Source organism: Triticum dicoccoides, chromosome 6B (genome assembly GCF_002162155.2).
Source record: "Triticum dicoccoides isolate Atlit2015 ecotype Zavitan chromosome 6B, WEW_v2.0, whole genome shotgun sequence".
In the NCBI taxonomy this organism is placed as follows: domain Eukaryota; kingdom Viridiplantae; phylum Streptophyta; class Magnoliopsida; order Poales; family Poaceae; genus Triticum; species Triticum dicoccoides.
The window spans coordinates 308,929,101-308,937,814 of record NC_041391.1 but is presented as its reverse complement, the minus strand read 5'-3'; positions in this window follow the sequence as shown (position 1 = coordinate 308,937,814).

Below are 8,714 nucleotides of genomic sequence, written 5' to 3'. Positions count from 1 at the left end.
AGCGGAGCTCGCCGTCATCGTCGCCGTACCCGTGGCCACCGGCCACCCCTAGCCCCGCTGATGCGCCCAGGAGCTCCGCCTCGACCCCCTCTTCCTCCCCACCGATCCACGACCCTCCGGAAGCCCTGCATCACCGCCAACGCACCGTCTTCAACCTCCGGATCCGACGGCCCCTCCGGTCAATTTGCGGCCTCAGCGCGTCCCCGGCTACACCGAGTTGCTCCCCTTCACCGCTGTGAGCTCCTCTACGTTCTCCCCCTATCCCCACCATCGATTGCGTCCCCTAGCCGTTGTTTCTGTGATGGCCGAGAGCTCGCTGCCACCGCCGTGAAGCTCGCCGTTGCTAGCGACCCCTGGTGACCATGAAGAGCACCTCGACGAGTTCGACACGTCCCGCAGATGCTTCCCAACCGCCTAGCTTGTTCATTTGCAAGCTGCAGCCCCGCGCCGCTCGAACCCGTAGCTCCGGCCGCCGTCGTTCTGGTCGCCGCCATTGACCCCGGCCTCCCTGGGCCCAGCTGCGTGCGCCCCTAGACGCACGGGAGCACGGGCTCCCTCCTAGTGCCCTCAGGGTGCCCAACCGCAGCCTGTTGCGCCGCCTCGACCAACTCCAGCGAGTTCCCGCCGCTGATGTGGTCGCCGGCATCACCTGCTGACGTGGCACCGGTTAATTAGTACTAATAACCCCGCTAAACACCCCCAGAGCCACTGCCATGTGGGCCCCTGCGCTTAATTAGGTTAATATAATTATCCTGTTAAATTAGTGTTAGTGCCGTGGACCCCATGTGTCAGCTTTGACTCTGGCCCAGTCATCGTTGACCGGTCCCACCTGTCATTCACTCAATCCAGACCTGAGACACTGACCAGTGGGCCCCACTGGTCAGGTTTGACCGGACCAGCCTAGTTGACTCTGCTGACGTCACCGTGACGTGGTGCTGACGCCATAATTCATTTCTGGATTTATTATTATTCAGGAAATTTCAGAAAATGCCCTAAACTTCAATAAATCATAGAAAATTAACCGTAACTCCAAATTAAATAATTTATATATGACAACTTATCAGAAAAATTCAAAGAATCCATCTGTACCATTTTCATGCATGTTAGAACAACTTATAGCTCCTGTTTAGCACAAATCAATTAAATGGCATTTGAATAATCACATATGGAGTTTGAATTTGAATCTTGTATTCAAACCAACTTCATTTAATCTGTTGCTAGTTGCATTAGCCCAAAACAAATTCATTTTGCCATGTTATGATCATGCATCATATTGTGCATTGCATTGATTGTGTTCCCTTTTGTGTTGCCGGTATTTGTCCCCTCTCGATAGACGTGATACCGATGATGTGATCGTTGACACTGATGAAGACTCAATGTTATCTTCAGAAGTGCCAGGCAAGCAAAAACCCCTTGTTCATTCCGATACAATCCTACTCTCTCGCCCATGCTCTCTTTTAATGCATTAGGACAACACCGAATCATCTGTTACTTGCTGCGGTAGCTGAACCCCTTTATCCTCTGCATGACCTGTCATTGCCACAGTAAATAGATGAAACCCACTAGCATGAGTAGGAGTTGTTTGAGCCCTGTTGTACCTACTCATTCATGCTTATTGTCATGCCTGCTACTGCTTAGAGTTGTGTCAGGTCTGATTCATCCGGGATGAATCAGAGGTGTGTGAACATGTCCTACTGTGTGTGAGCTAAGTGTGTGAACACGATTTGGTAAAAGGTGTCGGTGAGAGGCCATGTAGGAGTACATGGTGGGTTGTCTCATTGAAGCCGTCCTCAGGAACTGAATTCTGTGTTTGTGATCCATGATTCAGCTACTACCATACATTGGGCCCTGAAATATGACCCCGCTCGACTTCTTATTCACCCTAGTCCTCTGTCCAGGAGTTGCAAGTAGTTTCTGGTGTTTGTAGCTTACTGGAGGTCGTGGACAGCGCTGACCGTAGGGGTGGGCTGTGATGCGGTAGGTACGTGGCGCGGTGTACCGGATGCCCGTTTGGTATCTCGGGAACCCTGTTCACATCGTTTGGGGCTGTGAGCGAAACTCCGGCCGGATCTCCTCATGGATGGAACCCGAATAGGCGATAAACCTGGACTAGAGACTTGAGTGTTTAGGTAGGTCGTGGTCTACACCCACGTCGGCTTTCGCTTGAAGTCTGCCGAGCACATGTCGTGTGCAGACGCTAAGTGGTGGAAACATGTATGAAGAAGTAAACCCCTGCAGGGTTAAGATCATCTATTCGAATAGCCATGTCCGCGGAAAAGGACTTCTGGGTTGCTTATATCAGTTCATAGACAAGTGAAAGTGGATACTCTAAAATACGCAAGATAAGCGTGAGTGCTATGGATGGCGTTCTCGTAGGGAGACGGGAGCGGATCCATAGTGGTGTATTGATATGGGGAATTTGTGGACTCGTGTGCGCCACCTCAAAAGAGTCGCTTGCAGTCGTAGTTTAGGATAGCCACCGAGTCAAAGCTGACTTGCTGCAGTTAAACCCCACCATCCCCTTTGTTGATAATGATGCATGTGTAGTTAGTTCTGATGTAAGTCTTGCTGGGTACATTTGTACTCACGTTTGCCTATTTTATGTTTTTGCAGAGAGACTTCAGTCTCACTAGTAGTTCCACGTGGACTTCGACGTTTAGCTTGTTACCTAAGCTACGATCTTGTGCCCTCGGCAGGATTTGGTAGATAGTCAGGCTTCTCAGCCTTTCTCATTTATAGATGTCTGTACTCAAACATGATAGCTTCCACTTGTGCTTTGATTTGTATGCTCTGAATGTTGGGTCATGAGACCCATGTTTGTAATATCTCGCTCCTCGGAGCCTATTGATAAATTACTTGAGTCATAGAGTCATGTTGTGATGCCATGTTGTATTTGCACATATCGAGCATATTGTGTGTATGTTATTGAAATGCTTGGTATGTGTGGGATCTGACCATCTAGTTGTTTATCTTTAGTAGCCTCTCTTACCGGGAAATGTCTCCTAGTGTTTCCACCGAGCCATGGTAGCTCGCTACTGCTCCGGAACACTTAGGCTGGCCGGCATGTGTCCTTCTTCGTTCCTGTGTCTGTCCCTTCGGGGAAATGTCACGCGATGAATACCGGAGTCCTGTTAGCCTGCTACAGCCCGGTTCACCGGAGTCCTGCTAGCCCAGTGCTACAGCCTGGATTCACTCGTTGATGACCGACACGTTCGATGCTGGGTCATGGATGCCTGTCCCTGTAAGTCTGTGCCACTTTGGGTTTACGACTAGCCATGTCAGCCCGGGCTCCTTATCATATGGATGCTAGCGACACTGTCATATACGTGTGCCAAAAGGCGCAAACGGTCCCGGGCAAAGGTAAGGCGACACCCGTGGGAATACCATGCGTGAGGCCGCAAAGTGATATGAGGTGTTACAGGCTAGATCGATGTGGCATTGAGTCGGGGGCCTGACAGCGTTGGTATCAAAGCTTGACTGCCTGTAGGATTACCAAGCCAAACTGGTCGAAGTTGAGTCTAGAAATGCTTTAGTTATATAAGGGAATTGATTGTGGGATGGAACGTAAGGCTCTTTTACTCCTTATACTCATGGCCTTCTGATCTGAGTCATCATCTTCTCTTCTACGGGGATTAAGAACTAGGCTATCTCTTCTTCCCATCAGGATCACGTGTTACTAATCCGTAGACTTATAAGATTGTTGGATTTAAGCTTGAGTTCAGTTCCTACTACTTCTGTATGTTAACTGTTGATCTCCAAACCTTGATATTGTGCCTCTGAGTGGCTATGCCACCATTTTTGTAGCATGTTTCAAATCTTTTTGAGCATTTACAGCCGTTATGCTGTCCGAGTCATCCCAGGTTTCTAAATAGTATGAAGCAATCTGCAAATCCCTTCTTCCCGTTCCCGATGTCCTTTTGGTCAGATTAATCACACAAATTAGTGAGTTGAGGTACCTTATTACCTTGACATATATGTTGGAGATATTATTATGACCCTAGGTGTCTTAGGGGATCATCCAGTAATTTAGCCATGATTTGTGTTCCCAGTGTGATGATTCTGGCCATCATTCTCGAAAGCATCCTGTGATGCTACTTAGTAATAGGTATTCTGTTCCTGGGTTCTTGAACCCGAGATTCACTCTACCTACTTCATGTTGATAGTAATTGCTAGTGCCTTTAGGATATTAGTAACCTTTGCGATAGTCCTTGAAGTCCGTGGTATCTTCTTCTTCCAAATACCATGAACTACTTATGGCAGAAGTTTCTCGTTGAACTGAAATATCACAACAGGATTATTCTTGAGGAGTTCTCCATTCATAAATCGTGACTCTGCCAGTTCTACCTTTCTGCATGGGTTATCCGGAAGAAATATGTTGAACTTGGTTCGACATACTAATCTATGCATCCACAACTCAGAAAATTATATGTTCCTTTGAGTTGTTCTCTTTAGTTGCATTCTGACCCTCGTCTATCAATTGATAGTCAAGAGTATGCGTGCGTTCGTTTATCGATGCCTATTACTCTTGTGGTCCGTCAAGCCATTCTATCGCAGAATGACTAGGAGAAACAAACTCCAGTACCTCTTCCATATCCAGGATTGGGTCAAAGAAGTTGTGCTCCGCAGATCAAATTGCTAATCCAGCTTTTGTTCTGTTCTACCTTGGAGTATTACCATCTTTATATCGGGATTGTTATAGGAATTGCACACCATCCTATGAACTCTTGGTACAGTGATACTTCTCGCCATCATTACTCATTCCTCGGTTCCGTGTGGTTATAACCGGAATGTCGACAAGTGAATCGTGATGTGTGAATCAATACTCCTAGCAACCTCGTTGCTTGGTAGTTAAAGGACAATAATTTCATTCTTAGTGTGTTGGTTATTGAATCATCATTCTAAGATTGATCGTGCTACCTAGTCCATTCTCCTGGTTCACTCCTCGATCGATGAGTTAGGATTATTTCAAATCCTTGCTCTATTGATCATATCGTCTTGCCCTGAAAAGCAAGATTGTTCTCGAGCTTAGTAACATACCGGTGGTTCGTGATTTTCTGAATATCTTCTCAGAAGTATTACCAGGTTGTCACCTGACCGCTATGTTGAGTTCGTGATCAAGTTGGTTTATTCCTGTAAACCACCCCTTCTCCAAGAATCCGTGTTGGATACCCTGAGCTAGTTGGATAAGCTAAACAACAACTTGGAGAGTTGGAAGATAAAAGCTTGTCCGACTTAGTTCATGTTAAGGGATATCTTTTTGTGTGTGTGTGTGTGTGTCGAAGAAAGATGATATCTTCATCGATTGGTCCCTGTGATCAGTTGCTGGACCTATTGTCTTATCAATCCTTTGATTTGAGTGTGGGCTATCGTCAAATCAAATCAGTACCAACGATGCTCGTAATGTTGTCTTATTCGTGGTTGATCCCTCGAGCATACACCATTACATCTTGGGTCTGACCAATGCTATCACTTGTTCACTTAACTATGGAATTCCTTTTAAAAGAAAACCCAGATGAATTGTTGTTGTGCCCATTGACAACATCCTTGTCTTCTCCATAATTTTGCTGAACATTAAGCTAGTGTTGGAAACTTTTGAAGGCATTTTCTTCATGCTAGCTCATGAAGTATTTGTTTGATGAAAGGAGTGACTTCCTCTTATACACGTGCATTTGGTGAAAGTTGCCGCCGTGGATTTGAGAAAGTTAGTTTTGCTTCCTCTGGAATCATCCCAAGTCAGTCATGCATACATGTGAAGTATTCTGTGGTCTGGAGATTTGCAACCTTCATTCCATATGTGTATCCTAGCACACAAAGCCACTGACTGATTTGTTCAAGGAGAAGGAGTATCTTCATAAGAGCTAATCCGGACTTATGAAAGAACTTCAATATCCTCGCTGATGGTTCCCAACCAGAACTCGGTAGTGTTTTTTTGTAAGACTACCATGTGGGCATGCTTGTCTGGGACAACGTGTTCACATGTTTGTAGCAGAACCAGCTCATGTTTTGGAGCTTACTATCGTAGTTCATTTCCCGAGAATCTCGCAACATCATCTCGTCGAATTGTGTTGCAAACTTTCATTTTTCTTCCTAGACTCGATGAGTCTGGAATATCCTGACACCAACTAGATCTGAATCTCAGGCAGATATGATGGTTGGAACACTTCCCAAGAACTATAATATTGATCCCTCGATAACCGGTAAGGTGGATGTCGTGGCCAACACACCCAGCCGGAAGACCTGTTATTATAATATCTTGATTGAGGAAGTTGGCCACCTCCCCATAAGGATCTCGTAGAACTTATTCTAGTAGTTGTTCCTTATGGATTTTTGTGATCCCGAAGTCCGACCTTTTTACTTGATGTTCTAGATATCAAACCATATCTATGAATGGGTTACACAAGCACATCAAGGAGAACATTAGAAGCGGAGTGCTAAATGTCTCTCGGTCGATCATCCAGATTTTTATTTCCTTGGCCTCGCTAAGGTGAAATCTGAGAAGGTGTTATCTTCCTTTGGATCTGCATCATCCATCATTAGCCATCATGGTAGCAAGTTGTGTTGCCAGGATCCTTGACACGGATATTGGTAAAACCTTGATGGTTGTGGAAATGCTCAAGTTCTTGAGAGCACGCTCAAGCGCTAGGTGTTATCATCGATGCTAACTGGGATTCCTCTCAGCTTCCTCGGCAATGCTATGACCTTTTCAAACAGTGAATTCACTCTCTATTGTTGGGTTCTTCTCCAGTTACCAGAATCATTCCCAGCATTTGCATTTTGTTCCCAGCTTGCACCGCCATTGTGCCATTCTACCATGGGTCTCCTCCATTTCCGGTGATAAGCAAATTCATCCATTACGTTGTCTTCAACAAGGTAATCCACATCATCCAAGTCCGAGTATGCCATTCTACCGACCCCCTCCAAACGATCGCTCGAGAATTGTCTTAGGCTGGTTTAAAGAGTTTCAATGATCTTTGAATCAAAGGTAATTCTTTTTGCCACTTAAGGGGATATTTCTACGAGTCACCTTCCCTAAGGTGCATTGTTATGGTATCATGGCAACTCAAACTCCTCGATACGTTGACAATCATTTACCACCTTCTTAAGCGTGAAATTGTTGTCTACCTAGTGAACCTTTGTCATCTGCTTCACTCCATTCCTATGGATGTGTGCTTCGTCTCTCAGCTCGAGAGATGTTGCTATGTCTCAATCCGTGGGTTAATGCTGAGTTGTTCGACCTTCGAGAAGAACAATTCTTTTAGGGTCTTCCCTTTCCTCTCGCTGACATGATAGTTGGAGTTCTCAGAGGAAGACTTCGAGACAAAGATGGTGTTTGAATCAACGTTCATTTGAAGTGCAACCTGGATCGTGAAGATTGTGCTAGTTGCGCTCCCCCTTAACCTTACCCTACGCTTAAATCTCGGGACGAGATTTTTGTTTAGTGGGGGGAGTTGTCACATCCCTGGTCCTGTTATGCACTAGGCTAGACCCTCATGTGTGCATCATGTTTAAATTCAAATGAAATTTGAACTGAGGAATTTTCAAAGCCTCAGAAACCTTCTAAAAATGATCAACATTAAAATCTTCTCAAAGAAGTCCAAGAAAATGTTCCTTTTCAGCTTTGAAAAATATTGGCATGAGGTAAAGTGCAAACCAATATTTTTTGAGTGACTGAAACATTTATTTTGGGCCTTTGAGTTAATTCAATAGCTATTTGCATTGGATATATATATTATATATAATTAATATATGTCCAATAATTCTGGAACATTTTATGTGGTTTGGTATATTTTAGTTCTAGCCACATAATTATTTTTAGGATTTTATAAAATGGTTTAGTATTTTTACTAAACCAAAACAAAACAGAACAAATAGAAAAAAAGAAAAAAGAACAGAAACTTACCTGGACTCACCTGGCGCTCACCGAAGCCACCTGGACGGCCCAACACTTCCGGCCCAGCCCGCCACCGCTACTCCCCCCCTGTCGTCTTCCTCTGCCAGTAGGCAGAGGTGAGGCGTGGCGCGCGCCCGAGAGCTCCGGCCACCTCCTGCTTACCTGCTCGCCGCTGGAGGCACCCGAGGGAGCCACGCACTCCCCCTCGCCCCCTGCACCTCTCCTCTCTCCCCCTGCACCCCATCCCCTCCTCTGCTCCCCTCTCGCGCACACCACCGAGCGGAGCTCGCCGTCATCGTTGCCGTACCCGTGGCCACCGGCCACCCCTAGCCCCGCCGATGCGCCCAGGAGCTCCGCCTCGACCCCCTCTTCCTCCCCACCGATCCACTACCCTCCGGAAGCCCTGCATCGCCGCCAACGCGCCGTCTTCAACCTCCGGATCCGACGGCCCCCTCCGGTCAATTTGCGGCCTCAGCGCGTCCCCGGCTACACCGAGTTTCTCCCCTTCACCACTGTGAGCTCCCCTACGTTCTCCCCCTCTCCCCACCATCGATTGCGTCCCCTAGCCGTTGTTTCTGTGATGGCCGAGAGCTCGCTGCCGCCGCCGTGAAGCTCGCCATTGCTAGCGACCCCTGCTGACCATGAAGAGCACCTGGACGAGTTCGACACGTCCCGCAGATGCTTCCCAACCGCCTAGCTTGTTCATTTGCAAGCTGCAGCCCCGCGCCGCTCGAACCCGTAGCTCCGGCCGCCGCCGTTCTGGTCGCCGCCGTCGACCCCGGCCTCCCTGGGCCCAGCTGTGTGCGCCCCTAGACGCGCGTGA